This window comes from Aegilops tauschii, chromosome 6, assembly GCF_002575655.3.
Source record: "Aegilops tauschii subsp. strangulata cultivar AL8/78 chromosome 6, Aet v6.0, whole genome shotgun sequence".
In the NCBI taxonomy this organism is placed as follows: Eukaryota; Viridiplantae; Streptophyta; class Magnoliopsida; order Poales; family Poaceae; genus Aegilops; species Aegilops tauschii.
Window position 1 is genome coordinate 180,778,293 of NC_053040.3, and position 22,862 is coordinate 180,801,154.

General features: G+C 50.3%; 1 long non-coding RNA gene across 1 annotated transcript; it reads right to left on the reverse strand.

Annotated features, from left to right (window-relative positions):
• Positions 1-14,800: 14,800 nt before the first annotated feature.
• LOC120966344 (uncharacterized) lies at positions 14,801-17,399 on the reverse strand. Its single transcript, XR_005759844.2, has 4 exons — positions 16,875-17,399; positions 16,313-16,543; positions 15,927-16,214; positions 14,801-15,800 (listed from the first exon to the last, which is right to left on the reverse strand). It is a non-coding gene; the product is annotated as an uncharacterized lncRNA (long non-coding RNA).
• Between the last annotated feature and the right edge of the window lie 5,463 nt (positions 17,400-22,862).

A 22,862-nucleotide genomic window follows, 5' to 3' on the forward strand; every position in this document is an offset into this window, starting at 1 on the left:
AGGAGGGGGGGGAGTCCTCCTCCTAGTAGGAGTAGGACTCCCCTTTCCTAGTCCAACTAGGAAGAGAGAAGGGGGAAGGAAAGAGAGGGAGAGGGAGAGGGAAAGAGGGGCCGCGCCCCCTCCCCTAGTCCAATTCGGACTCCCCATGGGAGGGGGCGCGCCACCTCCTAGGCTGCTGCCCTCTCTCTCCCCTCAGGCCCACTAAGGCCCAATACTTCCCCGGGGGGGTTCCGGTAACCCCTCCGGCACTCCGGTTTTATCCGAAACTTCTCCGGAACACTTCCGGTGTCCGAATATAGTCGTCCAATATATCAATCTTTATGTCTCGACCATTTCGAGACTCCTCGTCATGTCCCCGATCTCATCCGGGACTCCGAACTCCTTCGGTACATCAAAACACATAAACTCATAATATAACCGTCATCGTAACGTTAAGCGTGCGGACCCTACGGGTTCGAGAACTATGTAGACATGACCGAGACACCTCTCCGGTCAATAACCAATAGCGGAACCTGGATGCTCATATTGGCTCCCACATATTCTACGAAGATCTTTATCGGTCAGACCTCATAACAACATACGTTGTTCCCTTTGTCATCGGTATGTTACTTACCCGAGATTCGATCGTCGGTATCTCAATACCTAGTTCAATCTCGTTACCGGCAAGTCTCTTTACTCGTTCCGTAATACATCATCTCGCAACTAGCTCATTAGTTGCAATGCTTGCAAGGCTTATAGTGATGTGCATTACCGAGTGGGCCCAGAGATACCTCTCCGACAATCGGAGTGACAAATCCTAATCTCGAAATACGCCAACCCAACAAGTACCTTCGGAGACACCTGTAGAGCACCTTTATAATCACCCAGTTACGTTGTGACGTTTGGTAGCACACAAAGTGTTCCTCCGGTAAACAGGAGTTGCATAATCTCATAGTCATAGGAACATGTATAAGTCATGAAGAAAGCAATAGCAACATACTAAACGATCGAGTGCTAAGCTAACGGAATGGGTCAAGTCAATCACATCATTCTCCTAATGATGTGATCCCGTTAATCAAATGACAACTCATGTCCATGGCTAGGAAACATAACCATCTTTGATCAACGAGCTAGTCAAGTAGAGGCATACTAGTGACACTCTGTTTGTCTATGTATTCACACATGTATCAAGTTTCCAGTTAATACAATTCTAGCATGAATAATAAACATTTATCATGATATAAGGAAATAAATAATAACTTTATTATTGCCGCTAGGGCATATTTCCTTCACATGGTGGGTTCAATGGCAAACCCTCCCCACCCCTCTCCAGATTGTAATCCAGAGGAAGATATCTGTTCTGAGGCGGATTCAGACGCCGCTGACCACTCCTATTTAACCCCCAAGGTGTTTGCTCTACCTTGGCATGATGATGTTAGTCATATCATGCATATGTTGCCTTGCAGTGCCTACTTTTGACATCATATATGTCATCTGCTTAGTTTAGACATGTTCTGTAATGCCACCTGTTTAGTTTCTATATCATATATGGGAATTATGCAGTCTCATGTCTTTTAGCCAGCCATAATATATGTGAAATGTGCAATGCCATCCTGTTTAACCAGGCATCATATATTTGAATGATATCTTGCCCATCCTTTTCTTCATTACATTTCCATTTGTCGAAAATGTTTGTACATTAAACTACTCTTCCTGTGAATCAGCCATTTGGGTGGGAGATGGAAAAATCTGGAGTGAAAACAAGGCCTTCAGAGCAGACAGTGCTACCTGTCGAAGCAGATCTCTTGTTGGGTCCCGATAGCTCCTCAGAGATGGATTCAGAGACAGATGACCAGTCCTATTCCCCCACTGAGGTGTATGCTCTAACTTGGCACGGTTATACTACTCATATCATGCATACGGTGTCTTGCATTGCATAGGTTAGACATCATATACACAATATTCAACACCATGTTTTTAGTCCAGACATCATATCGAATGCCCTCTGTTTAGCATATAAATCACATATGTGAATTAAATGATGCGATCCTGATTACTTAGATAACATGTAGGTGAATTATGTCATGCAATCCTGTTTAGTTATTCATCATATCTTTGAATTATGTTATGCTATGCTATCTAGTTTAGATAGACATCATATATGTGAAATTATGTCATGCTATCCGTTTTAGTTAAACAATATACATGTCAACTATTTCATGCCCTCTTTTTTCCACACTATCTATTGCATCTGTCTCTCATACAATGTTTGTACATTCAACTATGTTTCCCGTTTATCAGCCATTTGAATTGGAGCGGGTGATGCCAGTATCTAGCGGACTAAAAACACGGTCTTCAAATGAAACAGTGCTACCTCTTGATGGAGATAGCACCCCGGTTGTACATGCACAAGAACCAGCCCTACCACACATAACCCAAACTCTCGCAGATTGTACCCCTACTGCGATGGACAGAGAACCAGCTTCACCCAATCTAACCCCAACCCCAGCCGATAGTAACCTAGTTCATGTTGACATAGCACCATCTCCACCACAGAGCTCCCAAACAAGAGCAGTTAGTAAGGCAGCTCCAGTGCCCAAAGGGCCAGTACTATCACGGCGAACCCCAACTCCACCAGTTAGTACGCCTATTCCTGTGGAGGAAGCACAACCAGCTAGTCGTAGTTTAGCATCTATCGCATTTGATGTTGTTAAATCGTATGTGCGTATCTTCCCATCTTGGAAATATTATACTGAAGATGAAGGAAAATGCCAGTTGCAGGTGTTTGTCCAGGAGTTATGTGTAAGTAATGTTATTCATGGCAATTACTTTGCTTCGTCCCATACATCCTACCTCCATGATAGTTATAATACAGCAAATTTTCCCATTTTTCTCTATAGAGAAGGACCGATTTGGAAACTCAGGATGAGGTAACCTGTGCTAATACCTCTGTTATCTTCAAGAATGCTTGGTGGCAGTATCGGAATTACCTGAAGAAAACATACTTCACCGGCAAAGAAACTCATCAAATTCCCTTACGTTCTCCTGAGACACATTTACTGGACGATGACTGGGAACGCCTTGTTCTGTACTGGTCCCGAACCAAGAATGTGGTAAGGTCTATGAGCTCATTTTCTATTTTTTTAGTATTATATTCTTGCGTCTTACTGTACTCTCTTCATGTAGAACAAGTGCCTAAACCTAAAGAACAACTGTTCTAATTTAAGATTCCATTGCTATCATAGTTCAAAAAAGCGCTAGGCGTTAATTGTGCATTTGCCACCGCCTTGCGCTTTACTGACCAAAGCGCATGCTTATGCGCAGTTATGCACAGATTATGTGTAGTTATGCGCAATGCGTTTTGCCAACGCCTAGAGCCTAGGCGCGCCTTTTTTTAACTATGATTGCTTTGCTCTTGTATCACTGTATTTAGTCATACAAACTTATTTTTAAATTGAAGGATCCAATCGAAACTCCAATGGCACAGCAGGTATGTTCACACATGTTTCTTTAACAGGTTTGCTCTTATCAATAGCTCTGTTGATTTCAATTTCAATTGTGTATACAGTTGACTTTCATATCATGCACATTACTAGCATCACAACAGAGCCAATAGTGTTGTTGTACATGTAGACCCGTGGTACCCATCTGAAATCTTGTTGTGCCGTGTAGTTTCCCACGCTTTTTATTCTTTCACTGTTGCTTTTTCTTGAACTGATATGATTTGAACCATGTCTCTATTTTGATTTGGCAAGACAATGCAGTGACCATAGGACATAGATATATGTTTGTTTGATGCTTTTATTATGTACTAGTACTTGGCAATAGAAGACTTGGTAGTTTAATCCTGTCCACCTTACTAATGAACTGGTTCACCCAAATGAGTTTCATATACTAGTACATGCTAAACTTGTTATGTGTCTGCTTGTTTCTTCTTTTAGAATGCTGACAGAATATTGGGGAAGAGTGCCTTATTAAGCAATGGTAAAGGAAGTAATGCGGATAAGGTTCAGGATAGTGACACATCCTTGTTGGTATCCAACAAAGCTAATAAAACAGCTAAGGAAGACTATCTTGAAGACAGCGAGACAACCCCAAAGTCCTGTCTTGGTTTAGTGTTCGAGTTACTGGCCACTACCGCTTGCACAAGCTATTCAAACTCACTGTCTGAATCAGTTCGGTTTCTTGAGTCTCAACTACAAGCTGAAAGACATCGATCAGCTGTGCTGCGACAAGAAGCGGAAGGACTGCGGAAGTCCCTGGAGCATTCAGATGCATACTTTCTGGTGCAACAGCAAGCGTTGGAGGATTTTGGCGCCAAACAGGACAAAGCTAATCAGCTTGCTAAGCTTATTGCCAGCATGGTGGATACCCAGGATAACGTTTCTTGAGCTCTTCTGAAGTTGTTTCAGTTATGCTCTTGTTTTGCTGCCGCGTTTATTTGCACTGGTGGCCAATTTTGACGGCCAGTGTATGTAATGTGCTGCTTTGTTTCCTATATTTGCACTGGTGGCGAACTTTGATGCCCAGTGGATGTAATATGTGTAATAGCAGTAATAGGCTAGCGTTAATTGCTTGCTTATTTATTTTCCTTATTGTCTTGTTTAGTTGTTTGCTTGTAGTCACTGCAGTTTTTTTTCTGTTTTTTTCTAGTGGCCACAATAGCCTATTTTTGGTAACTAGGCCAAAATAATCGTGGCAACACACGGACTGTTGTAACCATGGGCCTCCTGCAGGTCGTATGATCCATGGGCCTTCGTCCGGCCGTAGGATCCATCGGCTTTCTATACAGGCCTTAGGGTCCATGGGCCTTCTACGGGCCGTACGATCCATGGGCCTTCTACGGGCCGTACTATCCATGGGCCTCATACGGGCCGTAGGATCCATGGGCCTTCTACGGGGCGTATCATCATTTCGCCAATCATGGGCCGTACTATTCGTGGACCATAACGGGCCGTTAATAGGCCGTATTTGATAACTCTATGAAAACAACCCAACGGGTTTTTTTGACATGAAAACGGCCCAACGTATTAACGGTCCGCAAACGGGCCGACTATAACGACGGGCTGAATTTGGCCCACAAGCAGAAAATGACAGTAACGAGCCGTATGTAACCGAATGCTGCAAATGAGCCCAAGAATCAATGGGCCCTGAGAAGGCCGAAAGATAACTTGGGCTGGAAACGGCCCAATGGAATAACGGGCCGTTAATGGGTATAAAGTGATACACTGTTCATTACGGGCCAGTTTCACCACGGGCCGTTAATGGGCCAAGAGTTACAAAGGTCCTCATATGGGCCGAAAGAAGTCATGGGCCACACATGGGCCGGAAGTTAAAACAGGCTGAATCATATTGGACGGCCCAGATGATGCTACTGGGCCTAATTCGGATAGGGCGTAACGGGCCCTGGGTTAGCGGGCTGTAAATGGGCTATATGCAAACATGCTGTTAACAGGCTTCCCGTGGGCCGGCCCGCCACCTTTTGACCAAGTCAAACGGGCCGGCCTTTTCACAGGAATGGGCCTCTGTTGGGCCGTGCCACGTGTCGCCGTATCATAGGCGCCTTCGCTCCAATGAGCGGATGACATCTGTCCCAACGGTGAGCCGACACGTGTTTCCTCCAGCCAATGATGATTTTACACGTGGAAAATCCCCATTGGTCGGGGCTGTTAACGGGTTATCGGATCCAAAACCCGACCCGATAGCTTAACGGCGTTCCGTTACGGTGGATGCCACGTGTCGGTCACCCTTGACGAAAGCACTTCTGTGACGCGCGATTTATCGTCATGGAAGTGGACACTTCCGTGATGATAATTTTGGTAATGTCATGGAACACTTCTATGACAGCACATGTATGACTATCTTGATTCTGTCATGAATTTGTCATGGATGTACATGCATGACAAAAAATGCGACCTACTATGACAAACACGTATCATCACGGAAGTGTATTTTTTTGTAGTGCTACATCATGTCATCTTTCTTAATGCATTACTCTGTTCTTTATGAACTTAATACTCTAGATGCATGCTGGATAGCGGTCGATGTGTGGAGTAATAGTAGTAGATGCAGGCAGGAGTCGGTCTACTTGTCACGGACGTGATGCCTATATACATGATCATGCCTAGATAATCTCATAATTATTCGCTTTTCTATCAATTGCTCGACAGTAATTTGTTCACCCACCATAATACTTATGCTATCTTGAGAGAAGCCACTAGTGAAACCTATGGCCCCCGGGTCTATCTTTTTATCATATAAGTTTGCTATCTACTTTTATTTGCATCTTTACTTTTCCAATCTATATTATAAAATACCAAAAAAAATTTATCTTATCATATTATCTCTATCAGATCTCACTTTCGCAAGTGGCCGTGTAGGGATTGATAACCCCTTATTGCATTGGTTTTGAGTTCTTGTTTGTTTGTGTAGGTGCGTGGGACTTTTGAGGAGCCTCCTACTGGATTGATACCTTGGTTCTCAAAAACTGAGGAAAATACTGACGCTACTATTGCTGCATCACCCTTTCCTCTTCAAGGAAAACCAACGCAAGCTCAAGACGTAGCAATGACCCTTAGTCTGCAGAACCCAAGTGAAAAAGGCTTAGGAAGCAAATGTTAAAACCAAGGTTGGGCCTTGCTGGAGGAGGTTTATTTAAAGCAAACTGTCAAGGGGTCCCATAAATCCCCAACCACGTAAGGAACGCAAAATCAAGGAACATAACACCGGTATGACAGAAACTAGGGCGGCAAGAGTGGAACAAAACACCAGGCATAAGGCCGAGCCTTCCACCCTTTACCAAGTATATAGATGCATTAATTAAATAAGAGATATTGTGGTATCCCAACATAAACATGTTCCAATATGGAGCAATCTTCAACTGCACCTGCAACTAACAATGGTATAAGAGGGGCTAAGCAAAGCGGTAACATAGCCAAACAACGGTTTCTTAGGAAGGTGGGTTAGAGGCTTGACATGGCAATATGGGAGGCATGATAAACAAGTGGTAGGTAGCGCGACATAGCGATAGAGCGAACAACTAGCAAGCAAAAATAGAAGTGATATCGAGGGTAATGGTCATCTTGTCTGAGATCCCGCAAGGAAGAAGAACGAGTCCAAGAAGAAGACCAACGGACGTAGTCGAACAAATCCTCACAACCCCGGAACGAAACCGAAGCTAACGAGAGAAGCAAACCGGAAAGAAGCAAACAACATGGTAAACAACCATCACATCAACATGACATGATGCACAATCAAGTATGATGCATGTCCGAGTTAATGAGGCATGGCATGGCAAAGTGCAACAAACAATACTACAAATTAAGTGGAGCTCAATATGCAACGAGTTGCATATTGAAGAAACATCACATCAATTACTTAGTTTACTCCCATTTATGTACACATCAATATTAAATGCTGCTTAACATGGCAAGAGGTGAAACATAATAAAACTACCTATCTAGGCAAGTTTAAATGAGGCCGGAACAACAAACAACAATTCCAGAAAATCCCCATGTGCATATTTTAGATTTGGCACTGTTCTGCCCTAAACCATATTTTAGAGTTGTTAAACATGCAAGATTAGTGCACCATGTTAAACTAGGCATTTTTCTAGACAAGATGCATATAAAGTTTATTGAATTCCGTGTTACGGTTATTTAGTTATGAAATAAATCATTTTAACATGGCATTTAAGCAAATTAAAGCAAACAACAAGTTAAACATTTTTAACATGGATGAAAGTTGCATATTATGAAACTAGATGAAATTCTAAGCATTTTACATATTTAAAACATTTTAAACCGATGCACGATTGTGGAGTTATTAAATGCAAGAACATGAGGGTGCAATCTGTAAACATGCAGTTTCTCTGGATAATTAGACAAATCGCAGCAGAGGAAAAAAACACAACGAGCTGAAACTGAAACCTGGCCCAGGGCGCGGGGGAGCTGCTCACATCGGGCCTTGAGGCCGGTCGGTGGTGAGGTGACCCGCAGGAGAGCAGGCAGGCCGCGGTGGATTTGGCTTGGGCCTTGGGAGGCTGCGGTCAACGCGCGGCTGGACCGGGCGATGGGATCGGGGCTTCCGCGGCACGATCTCCGGTGAGGGGCGGCCGAGGAGGTCGGGGACAGACGCGAGGCGGCGGAGGACGACGGATCCGGAGGTGGCGGCTCCATTTCCAGGCGGATCCAGCGGCGGGAGGCGAGGGCGGCGCCGAGGGAGCTCCGGCTCCGGCGAACTCCCATGGCGGCGGTGGAGGGCACTGCAGGGGAGAGGAGAGTGAGCAGAGGATGGAGGGAGAAGAAAGGAGAGGGCGGCGGAGGGAGGTCCGGCCTAGGGTCGAGGTGCTCGCCGGCGGCGAGGCTCCGGTGGCCGGCGAGTGCAGGAGGAGCCGGGCAGCGCAGGAGCTCGAGCTGCTCGGGATCGGGAGCTGCGGGGCGAGCACTCGAGCGCGCAGCGGCGGATGGGCTGGCTCGGGCCCAGATCGGCCTCGAGCGGGCCGCGCTCGGGCCGCGGCGACGCGGGGAGGCCAGGGGGCGACATGGCCTGCTCTGGTTGGTGGAGGGCGGCGACTGCGGCGGCGCTGGCCGATGGGGGCGCGACAAGTGGTGGCGGGGGAGCTGGCCGGCGCGGAAAACGATGGAGAAGGTGGGAGGAGGCTGGCAGCGCGCGGATTTCGAGGAGGGAGTGGTAGGTGGCTGCCAAAAATGGAAGGGGAGGGGGTGTTATATAGGGCAGGTTTAGGGTTAGGGGGGGATTTTGGAGCATTTCGGAGCATCCCATCGCGATCCGATGGTTCTGGTCGGAGGGAAGGTTTAGTGGGCTGGATTAGTGGGCTGTGAAGAGGGGTTGGGCTGAGAGGAAAGAGGAGGAATGCAGCCCGACGACTGTTTCCGGAGACCGGAAACGTCCGAGGTTTGACCGACTATATTGTCGCTATAGTTATCCGTTGGGGCATCAAACGAACTCCGAATGCGATGAAATTTGGCAGGCGACCTACTGACAACATAACAACACCGCATGCCAACTTTCAACCCATTCTGAGAACATTTTCCGGCCACTTAGAAAATAATATTTCGGAGGTGTCGCGGGCGCGTGCAAGTGTGTCTGGGCTCAGAACGGACAACGGGTAGAACAGGGAGACCCGGACGGATGCAAGTTTTGAAAACATGATAATACAATGCACATGATGACATGGCAAGATGCAACACACAAGAAAAAACATGGCAAAGACGACAAATAACTGGGAGACACCTGGTACATCGGTCTCGGGGTGTCACAGAACCCGAGGAGTTTGCCGGACGGAACGCCGAAGACACACTTCTCAGGGTTCAGCTTGAGGTTCATCTTGCGCAAATTTGCAAACGTCTCTTCTAAATCTTGCATGAGTGTTGCCCTGTCCTTGGTTTTGACTACTATGTCATCCATATAAGCTTCCATATTTCTATGTAGCTGGGGCTCAAAACCAATTTGGACTGCTCTTGCAAACGTTGAGCCAGCACTCTTCAACCTGAAAGGCGCTCGTAAAAAACAATACGTACCACATGGGGTGATGAATGTCGTCTTCTCTTCGTCTTCTCTCGTCATGAAGATCTGGTGGTATCCCGAGTAAGCGTCGAGGAATGATAGCAAGTCACACCCGGCCGTGGAGTCAACAATCTGGTCGATGCACGGTAACGGGAAAGGGTCCTTTGGACAAGCCTTATTGATGTCTGTGTAATCAATACACAGCCTCCACTTCCCATTTGCCTTGCGCACCACCACCAGATTGGCCAACCACGTTGGATGGAGTACCGCTCTCACCAAACCTGCCGCTTCCAACTTCCTGATTTCCTCTGTGATGAACTCTTGCCATTCCAGAGCTTGCTTCCTGACCTTCTGCTTGACGGGCCGCGCATGAGGACAGACAGGAAGATGGTGCTCAATCACCTCCCTGGGAACTCCGGGGATGTCGGATGCTTGCCACGCAAACACATCGACATTCGCCCATAGGAAAGTGACGAGCGTGCCTTTCTATTTGCTGTCGAGGGTGGAGCTTATGGTGAAAGCCCCTCCCGTGCCCTCCTCCTTGACAGACATCTTCTTGGTCTCTGGTGGTGCAGCTCTGGATTTCTTGCTCTTGCCGGTGGAGCTCTCTAGCACTTCCTCGACGGGAGCACTACACTCCGAAGAGGTGCGCTTGCCGGAGTGGGTGCGAGAGGCCTTGCCGGTCTTCTTCCCTTCTGGGGCTTCGGCGGCAGGAGCAAGTGCCTTGGCGGCAGTTGCTGCAACTGCCTCCCGGTAGAGTTGGTCAGCGCAGATCAGCGCATCCTTCTTGTCGGAGGGGACGGTGATGATGGTCATCGGCCCAGGCATCTTCAGCGTGTTGTAGGCGTAATGTGAGGCCGCCATGAACTTGGCTAGTGCTGGGCGGCCGAGGATCCCATTGTAGGGCAAGGGGATCTCGGCTACATCGAAAACAATCCTCTATGTCCTGTAGTTCAACTCGCCTCCAAACGTCACGAGAAGCGTGACCTTACCCTTTGGCTGACTCCTTCCCGGGTTGACCCCTTGAAACGTGCCCGTCTCTTCGAGGTCTCCACCAGGAATCTGCAGCCTTTTAATCACAACAGGCGAGATCAAGTTCAGACCGGCCCCGCCGTCAACTAGCATTTTCATCACCTTGAGGTTGCGTATTGTTGGCGAAACCAACAACGGAAAACACCCGACCGCGGTTATGCGATCAGGGTGGTCCTCGGTGTCAAAATGATAGGCGTGCTGGACCACTTCAGTGGCTTTTGAGCATCGAAAGATGGTTCCGCCGCTGTGATCTCATGCGCCCACTGCTTGAGCTGGCGGTGAGAGGTGTGCAGCGAGGCGCCACCGTCGACGCACATGGCCTCCGTAGCCTTCTGAAACTCATGCTCGTCGGACTCATCGTCCTTGTCATGACCGTCGTCTTCCTGCTTCTTGTCGCGGCCCCGGGCGGGCCTCTCTTACTGGTTATCCTTGCCGCCGCAACCTCCTTGGCCGCCATGCTTCTTGCCGGATCCCTCGGCACCATTCTGACCCTTTTCCTTGTCCCGCCTCTCATACTCAGCTTTCTGCGTCTCAGCAAGCAGCTCAACTTGCCGGCAGTTCTGGAGGTCATGGCCCTTGGTGCGGTGGATCTTGCAGTACAGCTTGTCGGAGCCTCCTGGCTTGTCGGCAGCCGCCAAGGCCCGGCAAGCGACGCACCCGGCAATTTCCTTGCCGGGGTCATTTTCCTTAGCCTTCTTGGCAGCGCCGGTATCGTCGGATCCCTCGACGGCAAGCACGGCCGTGCCCTTGCGCTTCCTGTTGCGGCGCCGGCCCTTCTTTGTCGGGGCGGCGGTGTCTCCGTCTGTGGAGTCGGTTTCCGCACCGGCGTCCTCGCCGAGGTACTTCCTCCCCACAGTTACAAAGGGAAACTTCTGTTCCCATTCGACACTTGCCATGACACGATCCAACTTTTCAAAGGTTGGGTTTGGCATCGCATTAGCCCATGTAAGCTTCCTACCCGAAAGCTCAATCTCTCTCAGATCCAAGCTCTCAATGATAGTGTTAAACATGAACGACCATCTCCCGTCAAAGTTATCATTATTCTTCTCATCACGCCTCCTAATGATATTAAAATCCCCCTCCCACCAGGATAGGAAGCTGCTCAGAGCCGCAAATCCTAACTAGATCCGCCAAGAAATCCGGTTTGAATTCTGGCTGAGCAGCACCATAAACCGCCACCAGAGCCCAATCAAACCCATCTGCCTTCGACCGCACCCTAAACTTAATAGCAAAGTCTCCCATGACCACACTTCGGACTTCAAGAGACTCGCATCTAACACCGAGTAAGATCCCACCCGATCTTCCTTGCGGTGGCAAACAGTGCCAGTCGAAATCAATACCACCCGATAAAGTGTTGAGAAACTGTGGCGAGAAGTTAGCTCTACCAGTTTTCGACAAAGCAATAAAATCCAACCTATGCTCGATAGACGCTCCAGCAAGAAACCTTCTTTTATCCAAGTCTTTAAGACCTCTGCTATTCCAAAAGATTCCTTTCATATCTCGTCATGGAATTTTTTAGCCGTGCGGATCCTAGCACTCCTACGCACTGCGGACATCGGGTAAATCTTCCGCTTCCATTTGTGTTTAGGACTGGTTTTACTCTCCAGCCGGTCCTCACAACCAGGCACAGGAGGTCTTACAAGAACATTCTCCAAACTCACATCCTCCTCCTCGGGCACAGAGAGGGGATTAGCAAGATCCGCACAAAAATTATCCAGCACCCGGACCCCCAAAGCATCAATATCGGAATCATTCATGGGTTTAACCGCTGCTAAGTTACGGATCATTTCTAAAGCCCTCTCAGCCTCTAAATCCCGCATATCATTAACGAAATTTGAAATTTCACCCTCATTACTACCTAGTGAAATTCCTAATTGATTTGCATTATCAACAATCTCATCGTTCGAAAAATGCAAGATGGAATTAGAGGTATTAACCGACATACCAGTAGTGACCTCAACGTCATGAAGCTTGGCCGCCCTCATAGCGCACCGCTGCTGAATATCATCCACCTCCGGATGGTCCTGAAGACGGCAGCTCAACTGTCGCCCCTCAGAAACCGGGTCCGGAATCCCGCCAAATGCTATCACCTCCTCCCGAGTGATGTTGCCCGGGGAGGGGCCTCCTGCCTCCCCCCGAACACTCAGCCAGTCTCCGCGGCAAGGAGACAGCACCGAGCCGGTTGATGGGGCAACCCAGGCCGCCTGCCCGAGCTCCCCACCCACCCTGGACGCCAAAGGAGAAGAGGGCCCCGAGGCCACCTGCCTAGAGCCCCCTCCAGGGACTGGAACTGCCACCTGTAGCTCCATCCCAGCGAGAGGAGAAGAGGGTGCCAAGGCCACATGCCCCGGACCCCCTCCCGAAGATAGAGCCTCCATCACCGAAGCCTCATCCGGCGTAATAGGTGAAGAGGGCGCCGAGGTCACCTGCCCCGAGCCCCCTTCAAAACTCGGAACCACCACCTGCAGCTCCGTCTTCGCGATAGAAGAAGAGGGAGCCGAGAACACCAGCCCCGGATCCCCTCCCGAGGTAAAAACCTCCACGGCCGGACCCTCAGTCTGACAAGGAACAATAACATGGGAGGGCGCCTCCTCCTCCTCTCCCCTGACCGAGGACGGCGAAGTCCCAAGGACCGGACACGACGCATCCTCAAACTCCAAAGCGGGTAACGTGAGCTCAAAAGCCTCGACAGACTCCACTCTCTCACTCCATAGTCTCGGAGGTGCAGAAGCAGGCTCGATAGACCCAAACCTCAGAGTGGTCATGGGCACCGAGGGGGATGGAACTGTCCCACCCCCGGTCGTTTGAGAAACAGCCCCCTGTCCCGTAGACAACTCACGTCCAGGATCAGCAACCGGGTTCTCCTTAGCTCCCGCACCGTCATCACCCTCGTGCATATCAACATCAGTCTCAGCAGCTGCCTCGGCGAATAGGCTCTCATCCTCGAACTCAATCCCAAGGCTGTATATCTGACCTCGATATGACCACTTGACCACATCAGGTACGAACTCGATGTCCAAAATACTAACCAGCAGACGAGCCACCCCATGAGCTCTAGTGAAGGCCATATCCACTCGCTCGGGTTTCCCCACCATGATGCCCAAACTAGCAATGACCCTAGCATCCTGCATAGGCTTCGAGGGAGCCCCAGAAAAGCGCGGCCAGGCCTGGGTAAGAGGCTTACCCTGAGGTTCCACCAACTTCCACTCCTGGAACTCGAGGATGCCATCTGTACCGGGCACTTTGCACATCCCAAAACTCAGCAACCTCTGCATAAATAAATGATTAAAGAGAATAGAAATTACACGTTTACCTTAAAATTATGAATCTCGACCATTGAACAACCATCCCCATCTGTGTACCCTAGATGTTGGAGATGAGAAAACAATGTAGAAGAGAGATTGTGAAGGAGTTTGTGGACCTACATACCAGCTTATGGAGGCGGCTGCCGGCATCGACACCCTACACTGGGAAATCTCATCAGCCCCCTGCCCCCACGTGTTGCTGGTTTGGAGGATGGACCTCTCTCCTTGGTGCAGTAGCAATAGATGAGGGGGGAGGGGGTGGGGTGAAAATGCAGAGGGCAGAGGTATCAATCTCACGAAGTGGAGAATCAGTGGAGCCTGCGGCGCAGGGACGCGGGATAGACACACATAGAAGGTGGATCGGTGGAGGGGGAGTTGGGCAGGGCGGTGGGCCATGGGGAGAAGGAGGTGGCGGTTGGGAAGGAGGAGACCTGGAGACGCCCGATGATGGGAAGAAGAAGGTAGCAGTGGGGCTAGAGGACATCCAGCGGCGGCCGGCAGGAGAAGCAGTAGGCGGCGGCCAGCGGGAGAAACAGTAGTCGACGGCCGGCTGCGGAATAGAATGGACGCTGCTTCGGTGCCGTAACTGCACCCTGCAGTTGGGTCAGTGACATGTGGGCCAGCCATTTGTTAGGCCCACATACCAGAAGAAGAAAGGGAGCGTGTGATTCGACATAGCCCAATCCCCGATGGGCTAGCGAGTCAATGTCACCGACTCCTCCCACTTATCATCAGGGCCCACCAGCGATTAGGAGTAGGGAGCATAGCCCAACCAGCGCTTGACCAAGTGAAAATCGAGGCAGCCGACGCAATCGATCGCGTGTATCGCTCCTGATCGTTTTTTACCAGTGAGCTTTGTGATATACTTCCTTCGTCTCAAAATAAATAAATCAACTTTATATTAATTTTAATATAAAATTATACTAAAATTAAGACACTTATTTTAGAACGGATGGAGTAGAAGACAAGCGATGCTTAGAGCGGAAATACCCACTGGTCTTGGGTCCCAATGCATCCAAATTGAAAAATGGCAAGGCTACAAATCAACCGGCTGATCCCCGCAGGCGATCAACCGCCTCGCCAGCCGCATGCTTAAATCATTAATAACCGTCTGATCTAACCCCTCGTCTCACTCTATCATATCCCCTGCCTCGCCACTCGCGTGACAATAGGAAGAGCCGGTGGCTAGCTTCGCAACGCTAAAATAGTTTCTCCATGGCCTGCTTCACATCACCGAATGGCAGGCTCCTCGTAGCACGGGCACAAAGCGATGATGATCAACCATTGTACTTAGCATCGAACCCTCGGCTTCACAGCTTGTTGGCTCGCAGCTCCGCAACCCCCCTGGGATCGCAGCACGCGTCGCCGTCGTGGACCTTGCAGCAGCGCTGGTGTTACAAAGTAGCATCACCAGACGCCCACTACATAGTAGTGACCAATCGCAGCACTAGTGTTCCAATGCAGCTTCGGCGGTGACCGCCGGAGTTGAGGGAGATGCCCTGTCGCGTCGAGCGCACACGCAGCAGCCTTTGCAGTAGCGGTGTTGTTGCAAAGCAGCAGTATCAGACGCCCCGCTACAGCAGCCTTCGCCGGCAGCATCGATGGTGTTGCAACTAGCACGACAGTGGCGGACGCTGGAGTTGAGGGAGATGCCCTGGACGTGCGCACACGCAACAGCCCTTGCAGTAGCGGTGGTGTTGCAAAGCAGCAGCAGCGGACGCCCCGCCACAACAGTCCCACGTGGTAGCACCGAGGGTGTTGCAACACAGCACAACGGTGGGTGCCGCCAGAGTTGAGGGAGATGAGCTCTCATCTCGACGAGCTCACATGCAGCAGCAGCACGATGCCACGACCTCCTTGCCGCAGCGGAGGAGCAATGGCATTTCGGTGCGCGAACCACCCCATTTGCTCACTAATGCATGATCGTGGCGCCTCCATATGGTCCTTGCATATTATCTGCATTTCACAAAAATAAAAAAGGAAAAATAGGGGGTTATGAGCTTGTTGCGAGCAGAGAATGAACTTGAAAAAAGAGGACCAATATGTGTCGGAGAGAAAATGCTAGAGAAAAAATGAACATACCAGAAACATTGGTAGGCGACGACCAATCAAGAAGCTTGGAACCCCAAGCCTCCTTCTTTGTGTCGGTACTTCTTCACCTCTCAATGCAGCAGCCAAGATGCGCTCGTCTCACGCAAAATCGTCAAGTTCAGCGATGTCCTTCAGGCTAGCAAGGTACTCAAGGGCACCACGTTGCCGGTGCGAAGCACTAGCACAAGCGTGATGCGTAAAAGAACCCAAGACCTCTCCATGGTCGCAGTTTCGTGGTTCCTCGCCTTCTTAAGTACAGATATATCTTTCTTTTTATGACTGAAAAAGCAGAAAGACACATGTCATTCAGAAATGAAACATTGCAACAAAGAAAACCAAAAATCCAAAAAAGCTGCGATGGGCGTATTTTTTTATACCTAAACAAACCCTGCTTAGGGTCAATCTTCATGACTACCCGGTCTAGCAGCTCATCTGGTACATAAAAGGGGGAAATATTCATCAAAGAAACAAAGTTGCAATCATTTCAGATTCCCCTCTTGTCGTCATTCAGATGTTTCTCAGCAACCTGACGCAAGCGAGAAGCTGAAAAACCTGTTGTGAAGGACCCATCAGTAGGTTCTTCAATCTCATCATCCATTCTTGAGGCTCTGCATCAAAAAGAGAAGAAATCTCGTTATACTGCCTTATAAAATCTATGCAACAACACCATTTAGAAAATCTTTGGATAAAACACAACACTCCCATTGCATTGGTCACTACGTGATGAAACAACATCTACTGAGATAAAAACCAACTTATCTAAGCACTGGCGCACTATTGGTCAAACAAAAAACACAAAAACCCACACTCCCTGGATATAAGCAACTGCAAAAGATCATATAATCCATTAAACACTGATGAAAAAAGCCCTATCACATTACCTTGCCCCATGCATTTAAATCACAAGCCCAAAATGCAAGGTTCAGTCTGTAAGCTCACCTAGTACAGAGAATGAGGCGATATTCATCATAGATCCGAAGCTGACTTGTTTATGACTACCCTCTTTTCATCATTCAGATGTTTCCGCGCAAACAGACACAACCAAGGTACAAACACGTGCTGAGAAAGATCCATTAGTAGGTTCCTCATCATCCATTGTTGAGTCTCTGCAAAAACAAAAAGAACAACAACGACAACATATTATATCGCTTTGTTACGAACCTATGCAACAACAACAGCGGAACGAAACACACTATATATAAAAATATGGAATGATTTGAAAATGAAGCACCACTGCCCCCATTGCACCAGGAATGAAAAAAAGAAGAAGCAATCATCACAGATAAAAACCTCAAAACAATGAGTATGCATATCAGTATGTGCTGCGAAAAACACTACTATTACTGAAAAAACTGAAGCCCGTCACTGTAAAAAAAATGCAGGGTTGCTGTGCTCAGTATACTAACTAGAATGAGCATGCATCTCATTCTAGGTTCAGCATAAAAAAACAGTGAAGAAGCAGAAAACAAAAAAAATGCAAAATGAGCCATCAGCTGAACTACTACACATATACAGTGAAGTACATTCAGAAACTAAACAAATGCAGGTACATAGCAGTGTGGTGACACACGCATGAGGGCGACGGGGCGGGCGAAAGAGCGGACGCCCGTGCGCGAGGCCGCGACGGCGCCGGCCGCTGCCGGTGATCAACGGCGCGTTGGCGGGCGGTTTTGGGCGCTAGCCGATTCCGACGACGACGACGCGGACGGCGATGGGGATGCGTCCCCGGCGCAGTCGCCGCCCTCACCGACACCTTCGGATCTTATTTGTGAATTTTTTCACTCAGGTTATAACGAGGATGAAGTAGCAACGACGATTGATCGAGTACTCCCATCGGACGATCCGGCGCGCATCGGTCTTCACGCGGGCGAGAGGAACAAGATGATCCGACGGGTTGTTCATCGGAGGACGGCGGCGTCGGCGCTCAGACCTTGGAAGGGTCCCTTACCTAAGGTGAGTCTTCCGAATCTTACGCTTTTCGATTTGATTAGACCGGAGTCGTGGATTACTGTAAAGAAGAGGAAGCACGCGAGGCGGATCGACCATCGACAGGCACCGGCGGCCCCTGTGTTGGCCGTGCCGGCGACCGGGATCTCGGAGATGAGATCGATGCGTTTGAAACGCTTACTGGGCAGCGCTGGGCCGGCTCGGAAGGAGCTGGGGCCGCGAGGAGATGGGCCAGGGTCAGATGGGTATGAGGCCCATGCTGTACCGGACCAGACTCCTGCCCGTATTGATTTCGCATGCACGTACGCAGACGATCGAACTGCTTTTCCTCGAGCGCCGTCTCCTGCTCGTTTTAGGGTTCATAGGCGCGGCACCCGTGGATTCCCGGCGTGTGGTGATCGTCGGGCAAGGAGGATCCGGCCTCTCCTGGGCATGGCCGGACGCGGTTCTGCGGCGCAGCCGCCTCCCAAGAAGATGGCCTCCTCTGCTCCTGCTGGACGGGGCGGGGCGGCTCCGCCGGCGGCGGCGGGCGCTAGGCGTGGAGGCCTTGCGCCGCTTGGCCAGAGGCCGCCGGCGGGCGGGGGTGTGCCGCTGGGTAACCCGGGCCGTGGCAGCAGCCACTTGGCCGTGCGGCCGCCGGGGCAACTGCCTGTGCAAACGCCGGCTGGTAGGGGCGGGCTGAGGCCTCCGGCGCCGGGTGCGGTGCCCGCCGCTCAGCCGGCTGCGAGTCGTGGTGGACCTCGGCCCCTTGCGCCGGCCGGTGTGGATGCTGCTGGCCGGAGCGGTGCTGCTCCTGGGGGTGCGCCGATGCCTACGGGCGGTCAGCCTCGGGCAGCGCCTTCGCCTCACGCCGCGAGGCCAGTTCAGAACCGGTCGGGACAGACGCAGAATAGGCAGAATTCTATCGCTAATGAGTCGCATGCTCCGCCCCGAGGCCAGTGGGGAGACGATGGTTATGATGCGTATGGAGATGGACAACATCGTGGTTCCTCTTCCACGGGAGGAGGTCGTGGTTACGCCTGGCAGAGTGACGGGTCTACTGAGAGACCGTTCCTCGGTCCTCCAGGTGGATTTGTAGAAGGAGCCTCAGGTCCGGACAACCGCCGGAGAGGTGGCTACCGCGGACATCGTGGTGGTCGGGGTGGTGGCCGTGGGAGGTATCGCCGACAGCCTCCGCCCCCGGCTATTGTTGACAATGCGGCGGCAGTAGTGGAGACCGATCACGCTCAGTCTACGGATCTCACTACCCAGGCGATGGATGTGGTGACGGCCCTGGCCAATGTTGAGGTCCCTGCGTCTGGGACGGTGGCTGAGGTTGCTGACAGGTCTGAAACTGAGAGGGCGGCCAAATGGGCGCGTAAGAAAGAAAGGATGCTTTGCTACCGTTGTGGTGAGAAGGGCCACTTCATTGCTGAGTGCGTGGCGGAGCTGTGTGAGTCGTGTGGTAAGCCAGCACATGCATCGGGGGATTGCCCGTTTTTGCGTGACCAGGCTCAGGCTCTGACAATGTATGGAGTATATTGTGCGGAGCTGATGTTCTTTGAGTCCCGGCCGCGAGCGAGATTCCGGAGGAGACACAGAGCTTGACCACCGGGATTGTGAAAGCGACCCAGGGTGAGGTAACTGAGGCTCAGATTGTGCGGAGGCTTCAGGAGCTGGCACCGGGTGATTTCCAATGGGAGTTGGTTAGTCTCGAGGACAATGTCTTCAGGGTGGATTTCCCCACTGTGGATGATTTGCAGAGACTGCTGAGCTTCGGTCTGTGTAGAGTTCCTGGCACTAAGTGCATCCTGGAGTTTCACGAGTGGAGGAAGGTGGAGCCTAAGGGCAAACCACTTACGCAGGTCTGGTTGAGGTTTTTGGGGGCCCCATCCAAACCGTTGCAGGATGTTCGTGTTGTGGCCAGCATGGGTATTATGGTTGGGAAAACGGAAAAAGTAGATATGGCCTTTACCCGAGCTAATGGAGTGACCCGGCTTCTAGTAAGCGTTCTAGACATTGAGTTTGTACCTGATAAGGTTAACTGGACTTATAGGGGAGAGGTTTATTGATCTGTTTGCTGAGGCCATTAATGGGAATGATGTGGATATGCATGAGGGGGACGACAGTGCGGGAGCCAGGGGGGCACCGACTGATGAGTCGACGAGGGAGGGGTCTAACGGTTCTGGCCCTGATGCTCAGTTGCCCAGGGTTGGGTCCGGGGTCGAGCCGGCACCTTCACCATCGGTGCCTATGACTTCGCTGAGGTTTGGGTCCTTCGAGCCAGCCTCTGCCCCTCCCAGACTTTGGAGCGACAGGGTGGTTTCTGATGATGTGTTTGAGCATACGCTCCCTTTGTTGGAGTTCGAGGGAGCTGGCGGGTCCTTGGCTGGACTTTTGGTGACGGCATCGTCGCCGAGGACTTTGGTTGGAGTTGGGGACGTTGAGCCTGTGGTTGCTTCTACTCCCCTTGCTTCACCTGTGGTCGAGGTTCCGGAGATGATGTCTATGCCCGAGTTGGGGCTTGGGGGAGGGGAGTCGGGGCAGGTGGCCTCGACAACTCCCATCCCTTTTTCGTCGCCGGTGATGCCCGTCTTGGAGGCATCGGCAGGTGCTGCGCGAGGTGGTCCGAGGCAGGTGGCCTCGGCTATCTCGTCCCCGGTGACGGCGACAGCATCCGCGCCTCCAGTGGCGCTGGGGGGGGAGGGTTCGGGGCAGGTGGCCCTGGCTCCTCCTTCTTCTGCGGCGGTCAGGAGGACCGCCTCTCCGACGACGCCGGCGCGCTACTCGGCGCTGAGGGATGGGGCGGGAGGAGGGCTCGGGCAGGCGACCCACGCCCCTCTATCTCCCGACTCGCCCGCGGCTCAGGGCCTCGGTGTGAGCCACTTCTCCGTGGGGCATGGGAGCCCCCAGCCGCCTACTCCAGTGACCTCGGTTGACCCTTTGAGGGATTCAGCGCGAGGCTTTACTAGGGAGGAGGTCGTTGCTTTCGGCGGGATCCCTGACCCGGTCTCGGCGGGGAGACGGATGAGTGCTCGCATTCAGGACCTTCCGGAGGTTGATGACATGCAGCAGCGGTGCGCTATGAGGGCGGCCAAGCTTCATGATGCTGCGATCTCTACTGGTATGTCCGTCAACATATCTAATTCTTTATTGCATTTTTCTAATGAGGAGATTATAAATAATGCAAACCAATTAGGAGTTTCGCTAGGGGCTACGGATAGTGAGATTTCCAATTCGGTGAATGATCTTTTAGATTTGGAGGCGGAGCGTGCCTTAGAGACAATTCGTAATCTCGCAGCGGTAAAACCTATGAATGATGATGAGATTGATGCGTTAGGGGTCCGAGTGCTGGATAATCTGTGTGTGGATCTAGTACCATCCAACCATGAGTCTAAGGACGATGATGTGCCCCTCGATGATGCAGTTGTTAGTACCGTTGAACCCGGTTATGAGGACCGGGTAACTGAACCTAGTAAACCAAAGCGCAAGTGGAAGCGGAAGATTTATCCCGATTCTGCAGTTCATAGGAGTGCTAGGATTCGAACCACCAAAAAAATTTATGATGATCTATGAAAGGAATCTTTTGGAATAGCAGAGGCTTGAAGGACTTGGCTAAAAGAAGGTTTCTGACTGAGGCATCTTTGGAGCATCGTTTAGATTTTATTGCTCTTTCGGAAACTGGTCGAGCTAACTTTGCGCCCCAGTTTCTTTCCTCTCTTGTGGGTGGTGTTGATTTCGATTGGCATTGTCTCCCCCCACGAGGAAGATCGGGTGGTATCTTGCTGGGTGTGAGATGCGACTCGCTTGAAGTCCGAAGTGTAGTGATGGGCGACTTCGCGGTTAAGTTTCGAGTCAGGTATAAAGTAGATGGTTTCAACTAGGCTTTGGTGGCAGTTTATGGTGCCGCACAGCCCGGGCTTAAACCGGAGTTTCTGGCGGACCTTGTTCGAATCTGTGGGTTAGAGCAGCTCCCAATTTTAGTTGGGGGTGATTTCAATATCATTAGGAGGAGAGAGGAGAAAAACAATGATAACTTCGACGGCAGGTGGTCGTTTATGTTCAATACCATTATTGAAAGCTTGGATCTGAGGGAGATTGAGCTTTCTGGTAGAAAGTTTACCTGGGCTGAAGGAAATATGCCCTAGAGGCAATAATAAAGTTATTATTTATTTCCTTATATCATGATAAATGTTTATTATTCATGCTAGAATTGTATTAACCGGAAACATAATACATGTGTGAATACATAGACAAACAGAGTGTCACTAGTATGCCTCTACTTGACTAGCTCGTTAATCAAAGATGGTTATGTTTCCTAGCCATAGACATAAGTTGTCATTTGATTAACGAGATCACCTCATTAGGAGAATGACGTGATTGACTTGACCCATTCCGTTAGCTTAGCACCCGATCGTTTAGTATGTTGCTATTGCTTTCTTCATGACTTATACATGTTCCTCTGACTATGAGATTATGCAACTCCCGTTTACCGGAGGAACACTTTGTGTGCTACCAAACGTCACAACGTAACTGGGTGATTATAAAGGTGCTCTACAGGTGTCTCCAAAGGTACTTGTTGGGTTGGCATATTTCAAGATTAGGATTTGTCACTCCGATTGTCGGAGAGGTATCTCTGGGCCCACTCGGTAATGCACATCACTATAAGCCTTGCAAGCATTGTGACTAATAAGTTAGTTGTGGGATGATGTGTTACAGAACGAGTAAAGAGACTTGCTGGTAACGAGATTGAACTAGGTATCGAGATACCGACGATCGAATCTCGGGCAAGTAACATACTGATGACAAAGGGAACAACGTATGTTGTTATGCGGTCTGACCGATAAAGATCTTCGTAGAATATGTGGGAGCCAATATGGGCATCCAGGTCCCGCTATTGGTTATTGACCGGAGACGTGTCTCGGTCATGTCTACATAGTTCTCGAACCCGTAGGGTCCGCACGCTTAAAGTTACGATGACAGTTTTATTATGAGTTTATG